The sequence below is a fragment of the Sarcophilus harrisii genome, chromosome X (genome assembly GCF_902635505.1).
Source record: "Sarcophilus harrisii chromosome X, mSarHar1.11, whole genome shotgun sequence".
In the NCBI taxonomy this organism is placed as follows: Eukaryota; Metazoa; Chordata; class Mammalia; order Dasyuromorphia; family Dasyuridae; genus Sarcophilus; species Sarcophilus harrisii.
The window spans coordinates 65,967,236-65,988,985 of NC_045432.1; the positions used below are offsets into that span (position 1 = coordinate 65,967,236).

The 21,750-nt window shown below is 37.9% G+C and overlaps 1 pseudogene; it reads left to right on the forward strand.

Moving 5' to 3' along the window:
* Positions 1–4,629: 4,629 nt before the first annotated feature.
* On the forward strand, positions 4,630–9,455 carry LOC100926927 (annotated as a pseudogene).
* Positions 9,456–21,750: the final 12,295 nt, after the last annotated feature.

Here is a 21,750-nt window from a genome sequence, read left to right on the forward strand (position 1 = left end):
GATTATGAATGGCTTGAGCACCCAACTTGTCTTTCCCTTCTTTTTTGTATCTCCAGGATTTAGTACCATGCCTGATGCACAGTAGGTGATTAATAAATGTTTACTTAATAACCAACTACTATGGCCTCAAGCTTAGGAGCTCCTATTGTCCCAATCCTGATTCTATTTGGGGTTCTGCTCTCTCTCTCTCTCTCTCTCTCTCTCTCTCTCTCTCTCTCTCTGTCTCCCTCTGTCCCTCTCTGACTCTCTCTAGCAACCTCATCTGCTCCTTCTGAATCTTACAAAGAGCAAGATACCCTGCTGAGGTTTACCTTCCACAGAAACTAGATCTCCTTACACTATTATATTCTTCCTCAGATTACATTCTTTTAGATAAAGATAGTTACCTACATTAAATCTATACCTTTTTTATTTGCCTGATATAATTAACTTAATCTTAGTTATTTCCTATATGAGATGGAATCGATTTCTGAAAATCACAAAAATCTTTTTCTTCATGGCACATTAAACATGGCTACAATCCAATCTATTGAAAAGTGTACTGGACTTAGACTCAGAAAAGACCGAGGCTAGAATCACTGACTGTGTCTCCATGAGAATTACCTAGAGAGGTCATTTAATTTCTCTAGCCATGAAATATATACATACGCGCGTGTGTGTGTGTGTGTGTGTGTGTGTGTGTATAATTATATTAGTACTTCTACCACAGGGTTGCTACAGGCATTAAATAAAATAATGTAGGCAAAATTCTTTGTAAACCTGAAATGTCAGCTATTTCCTCGATTATTTCATGGTTCGAGGTATTTTTCCACTATGGACTGTCAAAATCAGGAAATATCACACACCAGATAAAATCATAGTCACTTTTTCAGGCAACATGGACCATTTACAAATCTGCACACTACATATTTAATAGGTTAAGAAGCAAAAAAATGCAAAAGTCCTCCTCATAGGAACAATCTCTCACCATTTTGTTCCAATGGAAGAAAGTGTTACAAAAGAATGATGAAGCCCTTTGGACATTTTATAGGGTGAGAACTTAGCTAGTTCTGGTCTGTTGGTGCCAATTCCAGGAAATGAGGAGGACGAGAACTCTACTCTGAGGCTTCACATTTGGTAGCAATGACCTAGTCATTGTAACTGGTTTGCTTGATGGTCTGCCATTTTTATGGATGCACAAATAGCCTAGTATAGGAATACATGGACACAGGTAAAGAGAGGAGCCCTTATAACTGAACCAACAGAGAGGGGGCAGCAAACATGGCTTCTTACAATTTTATCAAGTTCTACTACGGGAGAGTCTTTAAACCAAGGTTGTAGCATGCAGCAACATGTATGTGGAAGAGGGAGAGGCTGTGGAAGAGATGGAGCAGTAAAATAAGTTTCCCTCAAACACTCTGTTATTGTCTTTGAAACCAAAAGGGCAATGCCACTGTGAAATGCTTGCAACTTTTGAAATGGTCCCTCTGGCCATCTTATTTTCTGGTTTCTCTCTGATTTCTCTGGAAAAGGGAACTAGGACCTTTTAAAATCTTCTCCTGACAATGATTTCCAAACATTCTAAATACTCTAGGCAAGCTTCTTGAGTATTCTATTTCTCAGGAAGCCCTATTCTTCATAGTTCTTTCCAAATACTCCTAGCTTTTCATTCTAACTACATTTAGCACGGCAGCTTCTGCTTTTCCACCCTTCTCTTGATAACAGACATAAAACTTGGGGACCTCAGGATGTTTCTTGAGACTATCTTGAACACAACTTAGGCTAGTTCGATCAAGTCCTCCACATTACATACATTAGAGAGGAAAATCAATATTGGCAGTGATAATGAAGGTTGATCTATTATTAACTTTGCCTCTAAGACTGGAATTTTAAAATGATGGTCATCCATTCCCAAATCTAGAGTCAAAGTAATCAATAAGAGACAAGTACTAACACTAACTAGTAACATGACTTCCAGAACCTTCAATGAGCAAATTAAACTTTTTGAGACTTTGATTCCTACCAAATTACTAAAGGCATTTAGTCTCATTAAATCTCATTAAATAGGAAATCATATGCTATTGGAAATTACTGCGACTTATACATTGTTTTCAAAGTGATGTTCTGGTCCCTTTATAAGCAGACACTTGCTTTTATAGTTATTTATATGTACTCTATGAAGGCATAACATTCAGTATGATATATTAATTCCTGCATAGTCATGCCGTTGAAATCACTTTCCTTAGCCATTTAAATTTCTGGGACCCTTACAATTCTCGTAGACTTGCCTGCAGTGCTATTTTACTGTCATATATCTGCAAAATGATGGGAAAACCGGTGGGACGAGGGGGGAATGTGGTTTTTCAGGTGATGAGTGCATTTGGGAGATCCTAAGTTGTGTGTTTCCAGATGAGAGAGGCCAAATGGGGAGCTTCCTGCACTCAGTAGGGACAAGGTCAATCTATGTTTCTGGAAAACTATGTCACGGCTTCATCTTGGAAAACATTCCACTCCACTAACCTGTTTAGAGAAGCACTTGACAATCTAAAGAAACTCAAATCCTCCTGCCCCAACTATACTTTTGAAATGCAGATGAAGGGGGATGTTGATTTTAAATACTGATTATAATGGGGATTCAAACAGCAAGAGTCAACTAACAGAATCACTAAGAAACACTGTTTACTGAATTTTCTTATGTGTAGATGCTGCAAAAATTTCAGGTTATTACGACTACAAGTTACAAATTAAAGCAACTTGTTGACAAAATCACTCTTTCCCTTCTCTTTCAAGATGAAAACAACCATGTAAAAACTGTATCTCATTTTGTGTTACAGTAGTTTTCTCTTATCCAAGTAGAAAACAACTTTTCAAATGGCCATGTAGAATGAAAGATTGTCTTTTTACATAAAGCTCACAAGAAAGGCATTACAGTGAAAGAACACGCAAGACCATAGGTGGAGGAACAAGTGAAAGGAGATATGAGTGATTGATAGAGGAGTAAAAAGTCATAGAACCAACAGATTTAAGGAGGTTTTCTCATTCCAGTTCTTCCATTCCCCTAATAGGCTTCTGCCTAGGATAAAAGATCTAGGATCTATGGAAAAGAGGATGAATTCCAAAATGGACCCCATTATATTGATATAGTGCCTTAAAAACCTAGGGGGAGTAAGGGAAGAGGTGATAAGTAATCGCTGCTCCTTTTTAGGCAGCAACAAAGAATATAAAGGCCTGGGTTGCAATACTGTCAAAAAAACCAAAAGGGAATGAACGGGCTTATCATTCCAGGTAAAGGAAAGAATGGCCTTCCACCCCAAATGCCAACTTCAAAAGAAAAATAATTCCATAAATAACAAATAAGATAATTTATTATAAAGTATCAGTGAAAAGTACAAGACTTGAGCTTACAAGAAACCTGGGTCCAAATCGCAATTCCAATATTACATCTTGGGTAACTAGAGACAAGGAGTCTACTTAGTCTCTGTATCTCTGAAACAGAGACAGTAACATCTAGAGAATCTTTTTTGAGGGGCTGTTATAAGGGTCCAGGGCCATAATGAGTATAATGCATGTTGCAAAAATTCAAGAGCTATATAAAAATCAGCTCTTATTACTAGATTATGACTGTCGTCAGGGGAGGTTAAACATTCAAGTTCTTAGGGATCTATCTGGAAATGCAGAGATCCAAGAAGCTAAGCATTCCTTCTGTCAATCCTAACATATTAAGAGTTCCTTGTTAACTGCCCCCAGCCTTCTACCCAGGTAGCTCTGGGAAGGGAAAAAGTCACTGCTTTTAAATACATGTTGCAAAGCTCATATATATGAAGAACTACCCAGTAATTCGGAAAGCTGCTTCAATTTCACTACCCAGAAGAAATTGAAAACTCTACCTTACTGCTTTGCGCTTCATGGAGAGCACAATGTTATGTATTAGGGAACAAAATATAAAAGAAATTCACAGCATCAGGGCTTAGTTCTGCTGACCCTCATAATCCATGCTGAGAACTCTAGTATAATTTTCCTCATGTGGAAGCGAGTTTGCATATAGCAAATTATAAATCCAGCCGGTCATTAAGGTCATGGGAGGCCAAAGATTAAGCCACGCACACAGACACAGACACAGACACACACACACATACACACACACACACACACACACACACACACACATGCCCCTTACCCAGCAACAGACTAGTCATAAAGGGAAATGAATAGGATTCATATTTAGTGGGGAGTTTCTCATTAAGTCTCAGGTATAAACCACTTAATGTGGTAGCTAATTGTGGGGGGCTAGGCTCAGAATTCTAGGTGCTGGGCTAAATTTTAATTGATGTCCATATTTTACTACAGGCTATCTAACCAAAATAGTGCCTGCCTTGTGGATCAAATGACTATTTACATCTGCCATCTGGAAAAGGAAGCTTCGTCTCATTACCACATATTTACACAAGGCAAGTTTTAGTTCAGCAATGCATTTGCTAAATAAATAATAAAAAGTTGCCCTGAAATATCTAATTACTTCTTCCCTTTCCATTGCTTCCCATCTCAAATAACCACACACACATTCGGGCACATGTGCGTGCACACGCACATACACACGTATGTGTCAACATTTATTTACTGCCAACTGAGAGACCGAGGAAGCCACCAACCATGGCAGCCCTGTAATTAACTGAATTTGAGTACAAGTTAGGGAGAAAACTCAGAACACATTACAATGATAAGGAAGCTTTAGCAATTTCTTTCAGAGCTAATGCCTAAGAGTTTATAGCCTCTGCTTGCAGTCTGGTTTATTAAATAGCTAAAGTCTCTTAAAACAACAACATACAAAAAGTATTTAATGATTTTCAATATAGGGAGGGAACTACCTTCAGTCAAGAGAAAAGTTTTAATAAGAAATCCTTGATGGAATTAAATATTTTCTTTTAATATTCACATTTAATTCACAAAAACTGAAATAAACATGGAAGAAGCCTATATTCTTTTGGAGGTATAAAGCAGTATAGCTTTGGCACTGAATCAGTAGGTCAACCCTTACACAAAACCTTTAACTAAAATAATAAGAAAAAAGGGGAGTCTCACATAAAGAACTCATGTTTCCAATGGTTGGGGAACAAAATATGCAATCACCAGCAGGTGGGGGAAAGTAGGAAGGCAACGAGCTCACTACCTGAAATCAAAACAGACGGTTTAAAAGCTGACAGGTAGAAAACTGTATTCTTATCTTCAAAAGGAAATAATGGTATCATTTTTATTTCATATATTTTGAAGTCGAATACACCAGTGAATATGATAATGACAATGATATAATTGGGAACCGTTTTAATAGTGAAGGAAGGGAAAAGACAACAAAATTATGCATCCCCAATGTGGATATAAGTTATAGAAGAAAATAGCACCAACTAATGAAAAACAAAATTGAAGGAAACAGATAAAACAATGTTATTGAGGATAGAAATAAGAATAAATTCTCTTGTGTTTTCCTCAAACATTCCAGAACAGAAAAGATTTTTAAGTTTTGAGGTAGAACTTTATAACCTAGGTTGATGTCAGAGAAGCATCCAAATGGACTTGTGTCCAATTTACAACCCACTTGAAGTCTCCACTGTTTATAAAGTGAAGAATACATGAAGGATTTCAACTGAGGTAAAAAGGAGACAAAATTTCCTAAAACCTGTCCCCTGTTCATCCTGTTCCCAAGCAGGAACTTCTACAATATCCTCGACCAGGTCATCCGGACACCAAGTGAATACTTCCAGTAATGGGAAACTCTTTGGCCCCAGGTGCTTAGTTCACCTTCTGCCATCTATAATTGTTAGCAAGATTTTCCTTTATATTGAGTCAAAATCTGATTCTGTGCAATTTCTGACTACTGCTCACAGTTCTTGTCCTTTGCAGTCCACTCTAAGTCTATTCTCTTTTTCACCTGATGTTATTCAGTTGTTCAGTTGTGACTGATTCTTAATGCCCACATGGATCACAACATGTTAGGCCTTTCTTATCCTCCCCTATCTCCCAAAGTCTGTCCCAATTCATGGTCCATGTTTTCATGATACTATCTACCTATCTCATCCTCTGCCATACCCTTCTCCTTTGGCCTCCAATCTTTCCCAACATCAGGAAGTTTCCGATGAGTTCTGGCTTCTCACTATATGGCCAAAGTATTTCAGCTTCAGTTTCAGTATCTGACTTTCCTGTGAACAGCATGAATTGATTTCTTTCACTTTTGATGGATTTGATCTCCCTGATGTCCAAAGGACTCTCAAAAGTCTTCTCCAGCACCACAGTTCAAAAGTGTGGACTCTGTAGGGCTTGGCTTTCTTTATAGTTCAACTCTCACAGTTCATCATTGCTGATGAAAAAAACATTAGCTTTGATTATTCAGATCTTTGTCATCAAGGTGAAGATTCTGCTTTTTGGCCATATTTCTGCCAGATTTTCCATATTTCTTCTTTCAAGGAACAAACGTCTTTAAACATCACGGTTGCAGTTACTGTCTGCCGTGATCTTTGAGCCCAAGAATACAAAATCTGACACTGCTTCCATTGCTTCTCCCTCTATCTTCCAGGCAGTGATGGGACCAACTGCCAAGATCTTAGTTTTATGATGCTGAGCTTCAGGCCAACTTTCCTTATTCATTGTCATCAAGAGACTTCTTAATTCTTCTTTACTTTCTGCAATCAGAATGGTACCATCTGCATATCTGACATTGTTGATATTTGTATTGGCGACCTTAATTCTGGCTTTTAATTTATACAGCCTGGTATTTCATGTGACATATTCTGCATATCAGTTAAATAAATAAGGTGCCAATGTACAGCTGTCTTTTCCCAATCTTAAAGTAATCAGTTGTTTCACATTCACTTCTAAGTCTTGCTTCATGACCCATATACAGGTTCCTCAGGAGACAAGTTAAGATATTCTGGTACTCCATTTCATATGACAATTCTTCCAGTAGTTAAATGCAGGTAAGGGAAGAGGCCTAGCAGGTAGCCGTGGCAAAAGCAACTGCAGTTCTTGGGTCACAGTGAAGGATGTCAGTCACTAGCTTGGATCAGGAAGGCAAGGAAGGTAACATCTCAGCCAGGATGAGACCTGATGGGGTTCCATCCTTGCCTGGAGATCACTATCTCTTCCTCATTGCCATTAGCTCCATAAAGGTGATGTTGGTCTACCTACCCATCAGGTACAAGCATCCTCCAGTAGTGCCACAGCTCAAGACAGAATCAGCAGAAGCAGAGAAACTGGGTCCAGGCTGCATGTAGAGCTCATCTCTCACAAGATCAGTGATCTTGTGTTTGGTGCTAAAGTAGAGAGATTGGCTAGCTGTAGGACCACAGACCTAAAGGGCAAGGAAAAAGGGTTCTGGTACAAAATGGTTTGATTCACCAGAAAGATGCTGTGAATGATGATGATTCTGAGCCACATTTAAGTTGCCAGCCCAATCAAAGTAACAGCTGGACAATCCAACCAAGGCAGATCCACACTTGTCTAGTTACCATGCTCCATCTGTGGTCCACAGCTGGAGTCACCTATGCCACATTTGAAAACCTATGGATAAATAAACAATAGGGAACATCTTAATATACCTCCTGGTGTGTTTAGTCAACCTGGGGTTTTAATAAATTCTCCCCCATTCCTTGGTCAGCATGGACTTAACCTCTGTCCTGGGAATGCAGATTTCTCCACATGGCAGACAAGCGGATCTCAGAGGCAATCACCCCAAAGTTATGTTTGTATGGTTACCACCAAGTTCTTTTGGGGAGACATAACTGGTGAACTGGCTAGATCTGGCACTGAAACTTTGAACAAGATGTCTGGCATTAGTAGTACTGAACAAGGCATGACTGAACTGAAAACTGATGGTGATGTGACAGCTGGCATGACAAAAGCTGTGGGTTCCACTATGAGCAGTACAGGTGTGATAAGCTTTGCAGCCAATAGTGCCCCTCTTCCTAGTAATTCAGCAGCAACACGGATCTCTTGTTCTACCACTGTCAGAAAGTCTATCAGACCTCAATCAAAACTTAAAGCCAAGGGCGATATGGGAATTGGGGGAGCTAATATAACACCAGTTCCTATAAAACCCAACATGACTACTGGAACTTGAAATGACAAAGGGTCAGTGGTAAAAGCTTCATCCAACCAGCAGGTTCTGCCTCTTCAGACTATAATCTAGAAGCATCGGCCATTAGTTTGACCACTACTACCAGTACAAAGCCAGCAGCACCAACAGCAGCCTCAGTTACCACAACCACAGCTGCAACAAAGACCTCAGCCCCAGGCTCAGACTCACTGAGTAGAGCAGAAGCAACTGCAGCAGTTGCAGAACTGTCAGATAGGAGTAGGTTTCAATCTAAACACCAGAGCAGGCGGTGAAAACTAAAGTTTAAAGGCTGTTCTTGTCTGTCCTTCACAATCCAGAGTAGAAGTACATCTAGTGCTGGAAGAACTAAAGGCTATAAATAATTATGATCTCCAACAATCTTCGACTGGAACTTGAAGAAAAGATGTGTGTTTATAATCAAAAGCCATGCTGAAGATGATAAACATGATCTATTTGGCACAGTACTGAATGTATTGGTTGTTGTTTGTCCTTCATGCTCAAAGAGGATGAAAATGGCATCATGACGTTGGAGTCAACATATAGTATGTCTGGCTACAGCTGATCAGACCAATACAAATTTGGAAGTCTCTACCACAGGTCAAAGACAAATAGTTTGACCATTGCACATCTGAGCTACTGCAATTCTGCTTTGCTCATAGAGCACAGCACCTTCTTTGACACAGGCACGCCATGATGGGCAGACCTGTGCCAGTGTCTCCCACATCTTACAACTGATTCTAAAGTTCTTCAGACAGACCTTAAGAGTGCCCTTGTATTGCTGCTTCTGTGAGTGCTTGTCTTATGTGATTTATTTCATAAAATAGTCTTTTGGGTAAATATATATTTGACATTCAAACAATGTGGCCAGCTCATCAAAGATATACTTTCTAGAGTAGAGCCTGGCAGTTCATCTTGAGAAATGACCTCAGTGGCTGCCACCTTATCCTATGAAAATAAGCATTTAGATGTAGCTTACTGGTCTTTGAGTGGTAAAGGTCCACTTAATTTACTTTTCAGGGTAAATGGTGATGGACACTTTAGTCGAGTGGCTGAGATGGCGTATGTTATGAATTACATTTTATATACTAGAGGCTGGTCTCAGGATGAGTGGAAGGTCAAGTCTGATATGAAATGGACCTTTGTTCAAGATGGCCCCAATAACCAATTGTGGTATATTCTTTTGGAAAATAATGACAACAAACTAGTTCAAGGGACACTCAAGAGGTGCTCTTAGGAAAAACTAAGCAAGTGCTTAAAATACTTGCTAATTTCAAATAATATACCCCCTCAATCTTGAATAACTTTGCACATTATAAAGTTTCAAGAATAGGAGGTAGTCATATGTAGGGAGAGAAATAGAAACAAACCATAACTATCTGGAGATGCCTTTCTAGAACAATAATACATCATCAGTAGAATCAGGAAATGCTTCTTATAACTAAGGAGACATTATTAAAGCTTTTTTTTCCCTCCTCAACATGGCATCCTTGAACACTTTATCACAAAACTCAATCTTTTTGTATTGGTTCTCATCAGCACATGAGCTCTTATACTCTCTCACCAAACAAACATGTGATTTGTAATTTCAGCAAGTACCTTCTGTCTTGAAGCTTTTAACAGGATCCGCAATCTTTTGTAATTATATAATCTAGGTAAGGCACAAAAGCCTAAATGAATGTAAGGATTCATTAATTCTTTGAATATGTTAAATAGTAACAACCATTACACGTGGTTCAATGTTGTAAGATTCACACTTTTTCAACTTTTTTGTTATTGTACTTTTAACTGTCAGTTTTTAGCTAGTTAACAGATTAAAAGCAAAATTGTGCCCTAAATAATATTCAAATGCAGCAAGTCTTTACTCTCCAAGTTTTTAATTCTTCAATCAAAAACAATACTATGTCCTTTAATTGGTCTGTCTATGGTATGGTTTTAAAACCATTCAGCATCAGTGTTTTATAGCACGTCTTCCCTACTCTGTGCTTGAAGAGGTCATTAATTTGAACCTAGTTATAGGATTTGATATTTAATCTTGCTGAATTTGATCTTACCAGATTCAGGCCACAATCCTAATTCCTACCTCTTTTTATACTGCTTCTGCTAGTCCATTTCCCAAGAGATACATGGTCAAAGGACATGAAGAAAATTTTCAAAAAATTAATAGCATCAAAAATCATATGAAAGATTGCTCTAAATCACTTATAAAAGATATGCAAATTTTTAATATCTCTGGTTTTACTTCACACTCAGGAAATTGACAAAAATGGAAAAAAAAAAGATGGCAACAGTCAAGCTTGAATGGACTTTATTAAACTAGGCCAAGTCACATTCTGCTAGTGGAACTGTGAATTAGTCTAATTGCTATGGAAGACAATCTGGAAAAGTCACTAAGTTGTATAGATCTCTGACCTAGAGATCTCAATACTGTGGAACAGAAGCAGAACCTCTGCAGATACCAAAATATTGGTACAGCACTTTCTGTGGTAGTGAAAACCTGGAAACAGAGTAGATGCCCATGGCCGTGAGAAAAAAAGAGAATATGAGAAATACGGACATGGAATGCTTGTGTGAACTTGAGACAAGCACACAGGTAATTGATATAAATAAACAGAAGAAGGAAAATAATATTTGAAATGTATAGGATCATATAAAACAAAGAATCGTGTGTTTCATATCTAGCCAGACTCTGAGTAATTGTAATGACCAATTTTGTCCTCAGAGAAGACATAAGGAAAAGGACCTGTACCTTTTGGTTAGGGAGTCCTGCAGATGCTCTAGTCTGCAAATGACATTGCAGGGAGTACATCAAGCTCCAAGGTGTTGCAGAGCCTCCTGGAAGAAATCTGTAACCACTCAAAGGAGTGGGGCCTGTTTATCTGCACAGGAAGGAAGGGTTAGATGAAGAATATCTGCTGCCAGATTTCAACATGAATTTGGATGAATACCTTATAGAGTATGGCCAACAGTATGTACATGTGGGACAAAAAGTACAGATGTACAATAAACTGGGCCCAGAGATGAAGAAGGGATGGAGACTGGACTAGACTGATTTCAGGAAATTGCAAAGTTCCTTGTACTGATTCCAAGCTTTCCATGAAATAAAGACCCATATTTTCAATACGAATATTATAGTAGTATGGCATGAAAATATGGATACAACTGCCTATTTCTTAATTGGATTCTTATCCAAAATGGGGACTTCCGGCCAAGATGGTGGAGAGGACCCGCACATCTATCTAAGCTCCTTCTTGCTCTCAGAATACTTTATTTCATGACAAGGCCTCGGAATTAGGGCTTGACTGAAAAAAACCCCACAAATAATTACCAACAGATATCCTCAAAATTCTCCAGAAAAGGTCTGTTTTTGCTCATGGGTGTTGCTCATGGGTAGGGATGGTTACATCAGGCGCAGACTGAAGGCAGGCAGTGAGAGCACCGCAGGGAGAAAGAAAGGAAAGAAGGGAGGGGGATGAACATAGTGTGTATCTTACTCTCATCAGAACTGGTTTAAAGAGAAAAATATTAGACATATTCGATTTACAGAGAAACTTCTCCTACCTCACTGAAAAGTAGGAGTGGAAAAGTGAAAAGTGAAGGAGTAAGCTAAGGGGAAGGGAATACAGAAATTGTGAGGAAAAGGGGTAAGAAAGGGGGAGGAACTCTAAGGTGGAGGGAGGGATCCTAAAAAGGGAGGACTGTTAGAAGTAAGTGGTGCTCACAAGTTTAATACTGAGGAGGGGGGTAAGGGGGAAAGAAAGGAGAAAAGCATAAGCAGGAGTTAACAAGATGGCAAATAATACAGAATTAGTCATTTTAACCATAAATGTGAATGGGGTAATCTCCCCCATAAAGAGGAAGCAGTTAGCAGAATGGATTAAAAGCCGGAGTGCTACAATATGTTGTTTAAGGGAAACACACTTGAAGCAGGGTGATACATACAGAGTAAAGATAAAAGGCTGGAGCAGAATCTACTATGCTTCAGGTGAAGTCAAAAAAAGCAGGGGTAGCCATCCTGATCTCAGATCAAGCAAAAGCAAAAATTGATCTAATTGAAAGAGATAAGGAAGGAAACTATATCTTGCTAAAGGGTAGCATAGATAATGAAGTAATATCAATATTAAACATATATGCACTAAGTGGTGTAGCATCTATATTCTTAAAGGAGAAATTAAGAGAGCTGCAAGAAGAAATAGACAGCAATAATGGTGGGAGATGTCAACCTTACACTCTCAAAATTAGATAAATCAAACCACAAAATAAATAAGAAAGAAGTCAAAAACATAAATAGAATACTAGAAAAGTTAGGTATGATACATTTTTGGAGAAAACTAAATGAAGACAGAAAGAAGTACACTTTCTTCTCAGCAGGTCATGAAACCTATACAAAAATTGACTGTATAATAGGACATAAAATTCAAATGCAGTAAGGCAGAAATAGTAAATGCATCCTTTTCAGATCATGATGCAATGAAAATTACATTCAATAAAAAGTCAGGAAAAAATAGATCAAAAAATAATTGGAAACTAAATAATCTCATACTAAAGAATAATTGGGTGAAACAGCAAATCATAGACATAATTAATAACTTCACCCAAGAAAATGACAATAATGAGACGTCATACCAAAATGTATTGGATGCAGCCATAGCGGTAATAAGGGGAAATTTCATATCTCTAGAGGCCTACTTGCATAAAATAGAGAAAGAGAAGGTCAATGAATTGGGCTTGCAATTAAAAATGCTAGAAAAGGAACAAGTTAACCCCCCCAGTCAAACACTAAACTTGAAATTCTAAAAATAAAAGGACAGATTAATAAAACTGAAAGTAAAAAAGCTATTGAATTAATTAATAAAACTAAGAGTTGGTTCTATGAAAAAACCAACAAAATAGATGAAACTGTAGACAATTTGTTTAGAAAAAGGAAAGAAGAAAACCAAAATGTTAGTCTCAAAAAATGAAAAGGGAGAACTTTCCACCAATGAAGAGGAAATTAGAGCAATAATTAGGAGTTATTTTGCCCAACTATAGGTCAATAAATCTGATAATCTAAGTGAAATGGAGGAATATCTACAAAAATATAGATTTTCCAGGATAACAGAAGAGGAAATAAATTATTTAAATAGTCCCATTTTAGAAAAAGAAACAGAACAAGCTATTAATCAACTCCCTAAGGAAAAATCCCCAGGACTAGATGGATTTACATGTGAATTCTACCAAACATTTAAAGAACAATCAACTCCAATGTTATATAAACTATTTGAAAAAATAGGGATTGAAGGAGTCCTACCAAATTCTTTTTATGACACAGACATTGTACTGATACCTAAACCAGGTAGGTTGAAAACAGAGAAAGAAAATTATAGACCAATCTCCCTAATGAATATTGATGCTAAAATCTTAAATAAAATATTAGCAAAAAGATTACAGAAAACCATCCCCAGGATAATACACTATGACCAGGTAGGATTTATACCAGGAATGCAAGGCTGGTTCAATATTAGGAAAACTATTAGCATAATTGACTATGTCAATAATCAAATTAACAAAAACCATATGATCATCTCAATAGATGCAGAAAAAGCATTTGATAAAATCCGACATCCATTCCTAATAAAAACACTTGAGAGTATAGGAATAAATGGACTTTTCCTTAAAGTACTCAGGAGTATATATTTAAAACCGGCAGTAAGCATCGTATGCAATGGGGGAAAACTGGAACCTTTCCCAGTAAGATCTGAAGTGAAGCAAGGTTGCCCACTATCACCATTACGATTCAATACTGTATTATAAATGCTAACTTCAGCGATAAGAGTTGAGAAAGAGATGAAAGGAATTAGAGTAGGTAATGAGGAAACCAAATTATCACTTTGCAGATGATATGATGGTATACTTAGATAACCCCAGAGATTCTACCAAAAACCTATTAGAAATAATTTACAACTTTAGCCAAGTTGCAGGATACAAAATAAATCCACATAAATCCTCAGCATTTTTATACATCACCAACAAAATCCAACAGCAAAAGACACAAAGAGAAATTCCATTCAAAACAACTGTCGATAGCATAAAATACTTGGGAATCTATCTACCAAAGTAAAGTCAGGAGTTACATGAGCAAAATTACAAAACACTTTCCACACAAATAAAGGCAGATTTAAATAATTGGAAAAATATTAAGTGCTCTTGGATAGGCCAAGGGAATATAATAAAGATGACAACACTCCCTAAACTAATCTATTTATTTAGTACTATACCAATCAGACTCCCAAGAAACTATTTAATGATCTAGAAAAAATAACAACAAAATTCATATGGAAGAACAAAAGGTCAAGAATTTCAAAGGAATTAATGAAAAAAATCAAATGAAGGTAGTCTAGCTGTACCTGATGTAAAACGATATTATAAAGCAGGGGTCTTCAAAACCATTTGGTATTGGCTAAGAAATAGATTAGTTGATCAGTGAAATAGGTTAGGTTCACAGCATAAAATAGTCAATAACTATAGCAATCTAGTGTTTGACAAACCCAAAGATCCCAACTTTGGGCATAAGAATTCACTATTTGACAAAAACTGCTGGGAAAACTGGAAATTAGTATGGCAGAAACTAGGTATGGACCCACACTTAACACCATACACCAAGATAAGATCAAAATGGGTCCATGATTTAGGCATAAAGAACGAGATCATAAATAAATTAGAGGAACATAGGATAGTTTACCTCTCAGACTTGTGGAAGAGGAAGGAATTTGAGACCAAAGAAGAACTAGAGATCATCATTGATTACCATATAGAAAATTTTGATTATATCAAATTAAAAAGCCTTTGTACAAACAAAACTAATGCAAACAAGATTAGAAGGGAAGCAATAAACTGGGAAAACATTTTTACAGTTAAAGGTTCTGATAAAGGCCTCATTTCCAAAATAAATAGAGGACTGACTCTAATTTATAAGAAATCAAGCCATTCTCCAGTTGACAAATAGTCAAAGGATATGAACAGATAATTTTCAGATGATGAAATTGAAACTATTTCTAGACATATGAAAAGATGCTCCAAGTCATTATTGATCAGAGAAATGTAAATTAAGACAACTCTGAGATACCACTACACACCTGTCAGATTGGCTAAGATGACAGGAAAAAATAATGACCAATGTTGGAAAGGATGCGGGAAAACTGGGACACTGATGCATTGTTGGTGGAGTTGTGAATGAATCCAATTATTCTGGAGAGCAATCTGGAATTATACCCAAAAAGTTATCAAACAGTGCATACCCTTTGATGCATCAATGTTACTACTGAGCTTATATCCCAAAGAGATACTAAATGAGGGAAAGGGACCCGTATGTGCCAACATGTTTGTGGCAGCCCTGTTTGTAGTGGCTAGAAACTGGAAAATGAATGGATGCCCATCAATTGGAGAATAGCTGAGTAAATTGTGGTATATGAATGTTATGGAATATTATTGTTCTGTAAGAAATGACCAGCAGGATGAAGAGGGCTGGAGAGACTTACATGAACTGATCCTGAGTGAAATGAGCTTAGAACCAGGAGATCATTATACACTTCAACAGCAATACTGTATGAGGATGTATTCTGATGGAAGTGGATTTCTTCGACAAAGAGAAGATTTAACTCAGTTCCAATTGATCAATGATGGACAGAAGCAGCTACACCCAAAGAAAGAACACTGGGAAATGAATGTGGACTACTTGCATTTTTGTTTTTCTTTCCAGGTTATTTTTACCTTCTGAATCCAATTCTTCTTGTGCAACTAGAGAACTGTTCAGTTCTGCACATATATATTGTATCTAGGATATACTATAACTTATTTAACATGTATAAGACTGCCTGCCATCTAGGGAAGGGGGTGAAGGGAGGAAGGGAAAAGTCGAAACAGAAGTGAGTGCAAGGGATAATGTTGTAAAAAATTACCCATGCATTTGTTCTGTCAATAAAAAGTTAAAATTAAAAAAAGAATCCAAAATTGGTATCATATAAGGTATTGAAGCTGTGTATGAACCAGCTGAAATAACCAACGGAGAAATCCTGAAGTAAAAGATATCATCAAGAAAGTATATAACAAGAAGAAAATATATACATTACATGGCAAAAATGAGAGCTGCCTGGTAGAGAGAGTGCTCTGTGGTATTCCCAAGATGACAGGAGAAGCTATAACCTGCGCCTGTAGATGCACTGCAATGGAAAACTGGACATTAGACTAATGTGACTACGTGCAATACTTAGGGTGAAAAACGTCAGTATCCGCACACAATTCCTAAAGTGGAGCCACAACATGTGCAGGGCATACAGGGATCTGACCACAGATGGTATCATCATTCGATATTATATTCAGATACAGGGGCCCATCATCATGCCAGGCCCACTGCATCCAGATTATAAAAGTGGAAGAAACTCCTGTCAACAAGTGCCAGGAGCCTGCAGTCAAGAATTTTCACAACTCTAAAATCAAATTCCCTCTTTCCCACAGAGTTCTGAGTTGCCAATACAAACCACGGTTTACTCCCAAGAGGCCCACCATGTTCTTCCAAATGCAGAGGCAAGGCACATGTTTCATGTGATATGGTGAAATCAAATTTTCAAGTGAAAAAAACAATTCTATCCCTTAGAAATCAATACAATGTTATCAGTCAGCTTTTTCTTATACCCTTGGTCAACAGCTTTGTGGACCTCTTTGCTCATCCAATAGATTTTTTTTTCCTTTCATGTTCATTTTTCTACACTTCTAATGTTTGTTTATTTGATTTGGGGGAGTGGGCAAGACAATTAGGATTATGTGATTTGCCCAGCGTCGTATAGCCAGTAAATGTCTGAGGCCAAATTTGAACTCAGATCCTCTAAACTCCAGGATCAGTACTCTATCCACTGCACCACCTAGCTGCCTGCTTTTTATATATACATATGTATATATGTACACACACACAAAGACCAGGACTATGCTTCATCAAAGAGAAGTCTATTTTGTATTTTTTTTCTTTTACCTCTTTTTGATCTGGGCCTGTCATTCTATCTATGTGGGGCAACTGACCTCTCCGCACAGGTAAATGACTCAGAATTCCTCCTGTCCTCCTCTTGTCTCAGGCTCTAACCCTAACCCTTCACCTCCAACTCTGCCTCCAACTGTAGCCCACTTTACCTCTGACTCTCCCTACAACCTACATTGTAGAGGTGTTGTGATGTCAGGGAATTATCCATAGTCCCAAACCCAGCTGTTCCTGGCCCCATGGCTTTTAGAACCAATATTCTGATTCTGAAATGATTCCCAAGACAACTAAAAATAAAACTTCCTCCTGCCCAGCACCCTCTCCTCCTAATACTTTAATCAGAATTCACGAAATGTCATGAAGATGTCTTTTGCTGAATTTCAAATGACTCAGTATAGAAGGGTGGGGGTCTGATTGAAGACTAAGGGGGAGCCTGAAGCCTAAGGGGCCACTTTTGACATTGAGTCAGTCCCACAATGAGGTGCTGATTGTCTTTGAGATGAGCTGCAAAGCTCATCTAGCCCCTACTATGTGGAGGCATTAAATTCCAGACAGTATTTCATATAATAGCAGAGCTAATAACTCTACTGTCCAGGTTATATTCCACGTGAGCTACTTCTCTCTATGAGCATCATTTCCCCTTACAGTCTGAATGTGATAGTATACCCTATTTCATCCATCTAACTTGTCTTATAGGATGGCTGAGAAGCAGTTAAAATAATCCCTCACCAAAGTAATCTTCTACTCATTTTGCTTCAAACAGTAAATCCCCTTGTTCAGGCTCATAAATTCATTTTTATTTTTGCACTACATTAAGATTCGATTCTTTCATAGCTCCCTTTTGCCACCTCCACTTCCTGATCTGCACGATGAAACTCTTTTCAGGGCCACTGGTCATTAGACCGCTCTGCCATATTCCTTATCAAACACTTAACTAGGAATTTTTTTGCTCCCAGGGAAATTGGTGATAGCTTGCTGTGCAGTGGCAGCAGCTGGAAAGAGGGTAGCCTGTAGGCAAAGGAAATGATTTCTTTGCTTTTTTCTCCTCCAACCTCCTTCGATCTTTCTCCTACTACTTGTTCCAGCATTTGGCTACAGACTTTAGAGCAGGCACAGAGATCCGGTGAATAGTCTAGGGACCATCAGAGAGAAGAAACAGCTCCTGAGGGTGATAGCCTAGGCCAAGCCCTCACGGTTTCACTCGAACGAATGGTGGCCTCAGAAAATTTGCAGTGCATTTTGGGAACAAAAACCAATCCTCCCAAAAAAGCAAAGCAAAAGAAAACCAAAGGTCTTCCCTTTTCCAAAATGGGATGCTGGAACCAGATAGGGTAAGAAGGGAAGTCAAAGAAGAACTGAAGAATAGGTAGAATGCTTGTTAAGGGAGTAGAGGTGAATAATAAATGATCACGATGAAAAGAAGTTAGAGCTACTAAAGATGCTATTTTTTGATGTTTTCTCTGTTAAGGAGAGGGCCACAGGCAAAATGTCTATTAGAGATGTGATATTTTGTGTAAGCAGGGAAACAGTGAAAGATCACGGAACAGTATTTCACAAATTCAAGCTGTAGGATCTAGACTGAGTATATCAGAGGATCCCAAAAGAATTGGTAGATGGGATTGCTGAGCTGCTGTCAGGAATCTCTAAGGATTGTGGGAAACAGAAGGAGTATAGCAGGATTAGAGATAAAGGATAATATCTACATTTTACAAAAAACAAGAGGAGGGAAGGGAATTGCAAACACTAGGCTTCACTTCTGTTTCAGCCAAATTTTCAAATATATTACGAAAGGGATAACTAGGGAACATCTGTAAAAGAAAGTGTTCATACAGAGATGTATTAGTTTACTCCTAAAAAGGTCATGCCCAATAAATCTTATTTCCTTTGTTGATACTGTCACTAATTATGAGAATGGAATAGAGTACACTAAGATTTTAATAAAGCTTTTAACAGTTTTACTTGCTATTCTTGTGAGAAAAAAAAGGACTCACTACTTCTTTAGATCTGAAATGAAAAAAATGGATGGACCCAAAGGCTTTAATTTAAAAGTAGGTCTCCAGTAGAATGCACCAGGATCTCTGCTCAACTTCTTGGAGTTTATTCATATTGTTATCAATGAATCTGGCAAAGACATGCAATGTATACCCATAAAATTTATGGAAGACACAAGCTGGGAGGGTTAGGTAATACAACAGAGAGCAGAATCTGAATTTTAGAATATGTGGTCAGGTGAAAACATTGGCCTATCTCTGTGAGATGTTGAATAAAGAACATCCATTGGAGAAGGGCCTAGATGATCAAGGCCCTGAAGTTTATAGGAGGACTCTTTGAACACAATGGGGATTCTGCTCTAGAAAAGAATTGTTCAGGGCTATCTATTTTTGATGCCTGGAACAAAGCTCCCCTTTTCACTTCTACCCCAAATATTTCTTCAAAGTTCAGCTTGGGCCAAACATTCAACATGAGGTCATTCCTGATCCTCTCAGCTTCTAAATGATCTGTCTACATGTTGTTTCTCTCAACAGAAAGGCAGAGACACTATTCAATTTTGTGTCTCAAGAAATGAGGTCAGTGACTGTCACATAGAAGGTGCCTAATACATGCCTGGTGACTGACACGATAGCGGTCTCATGGTTGTTTTGCTTGATCCCAGAGGGCAGAATCAGGAGCAATGAATGAATTGCAAAGAATTAAATTTAGTGGGGGAAACCATCTTTCTACTAACAAAAGTCACTTAGCAACAAGTAATGGGCTGGCTTAGGAAGGACGAGAAGAAGTCTTTAAGCAAAAAATGGAGTGGCATCCTACATTAGAGATGGGATTTGTGTTCAGCTACTCTTTATTTCTTATCTGTATATATCCAGCACCTTGCATAGTATCTGGCTCATAGTAATGTTTGCTGAATTAAGAGTAGTAGTAGTAGTAGTAGTTGTAGTAGTAGTAATGGCGGTAGTGGTGGTGGTAGTAGTAACTGTTATTCTTTATCCTCTTTTCTTTGATTGTAGCTACCTCAATCAACCAACATTTTTAAGTAACTTTAATGTGCCTGGCACTGTGCTAAGCACTGGGCCATATAGTTCAGTGAATACCGCATGTATATATTCATAATATGCACATCTGATGTATATGTTGATGCCCACACATATTGTTAGAATTGGAATCACACTTCACTGGTGTGAGGTCAGGAGGAATGCCCTCTATCACTGCAAATAATGGTGCTCTGTAACTTGTCTTAGCTATTGCCTGATTCTCCTAAGTCACTGTCTCCTCCCTTTTTCTTTTCTATTCCTTCATTGGGGGCTGAAGAGGCTAAATGAGATGGCACAGGAGGTCCTACCAAAACTAATGATTCCAGGAAATGCAGCTGGGGTCCACTGGAAGCATTCTTTTTGTCTGTTTCCAGTTTTCCATTTGCAGCCATGAAAAAGGAACCACATCTGTCACTACTGCTTTCTCTGGGCAAGTGATTTACCATGAAGCCAAACAGCCATTTCTTCAGCTTTCACACATGAAAAATGGAGAAGGTAAATACTTAGTGCCATTTGTATAGCATTCCACAGTTTGCAACCTGATTATGCCAGGTCCTTTGAAGCTCCCAACAGCCATGTGGGGGATATCCCATAGGGTCTTTATTTCATGGTGGGAAAAAATGTGGCCTTGGAAAGGTACAATAACTTGGCCAGGTCACGTGCAGGATTCAAATTTAGATCTTCCTAAGAAGCATCCAAGCCACTATCCCACAATGTCAGAGGAAAACTGTCTGTAAGAAGGGAGGAGTAAAAATTAACCTTTTCCAATAGCTGAAGATAAAAAATCGCATTTTCCTTTTGTTTTTGCAAATTATTTGTTTTGCAAATCTAGGTCTGTTCCAAGTGCAATATGATGACTGGTAGTGATAAGACTAGGAGATAGGTCTCTCAGGCATTTCTCCAAAAGCTGTATTATTTTTATCAAAACAACAAAATAACTTTAACGAGAGTACATACATTAAAAACTCCCTTCCTTCCCTTTAGGGGAAAAAGCTGTTCTAGATTTCCTTTTCCTGCCCTCTAATTGACATGTTTTCTATCCAGTATCCTCTTCCTTTGAACATTTGCTGTCAGGGATGACCCAGCTATAAAGTAAAATTAATTTGGCTGAATCCCTAATTTTGTTCTCTTGTTAAAAAACAAAACAAACCAAAGCTCTGTCAACTGATGCAAACCACTGCCAATGGAACATCTTATCCAACATTCAGATCTTATTTTTTACAGCAATAATGTGCAAAGAAAATGTTTCCTTGAGGATTCATTCACTCTCTAGCTTCAAATTAGGATTTACAATTTTTAAATATTCGGCTTTTCAACAGCTTGGTTGTTAGAATCATTTCAGCCTTACTATTTATTCATCAGGGTATTTGATGTCAAAAACAGCACAATAAGTTACAAAGAAGTTTATTAAAGCAATATCTAGGTCAAAATGGGATTTTTGGGCCATATGCAAAAGGCCAAAGAGAGCATTTACTTGTTTTTACCTTTTTCCCAAAGAAAAGAAAACTTTTTTTTAATTCAATAAAACTTTCCACCATCAACATCAAGCATTTCCCTCTTGACTTCACACTGGAAATCTTACTTGGGTCCCTGTTTTAGTAACAGAAAGAGAAAGATCTGCTCCCAAGAAATAA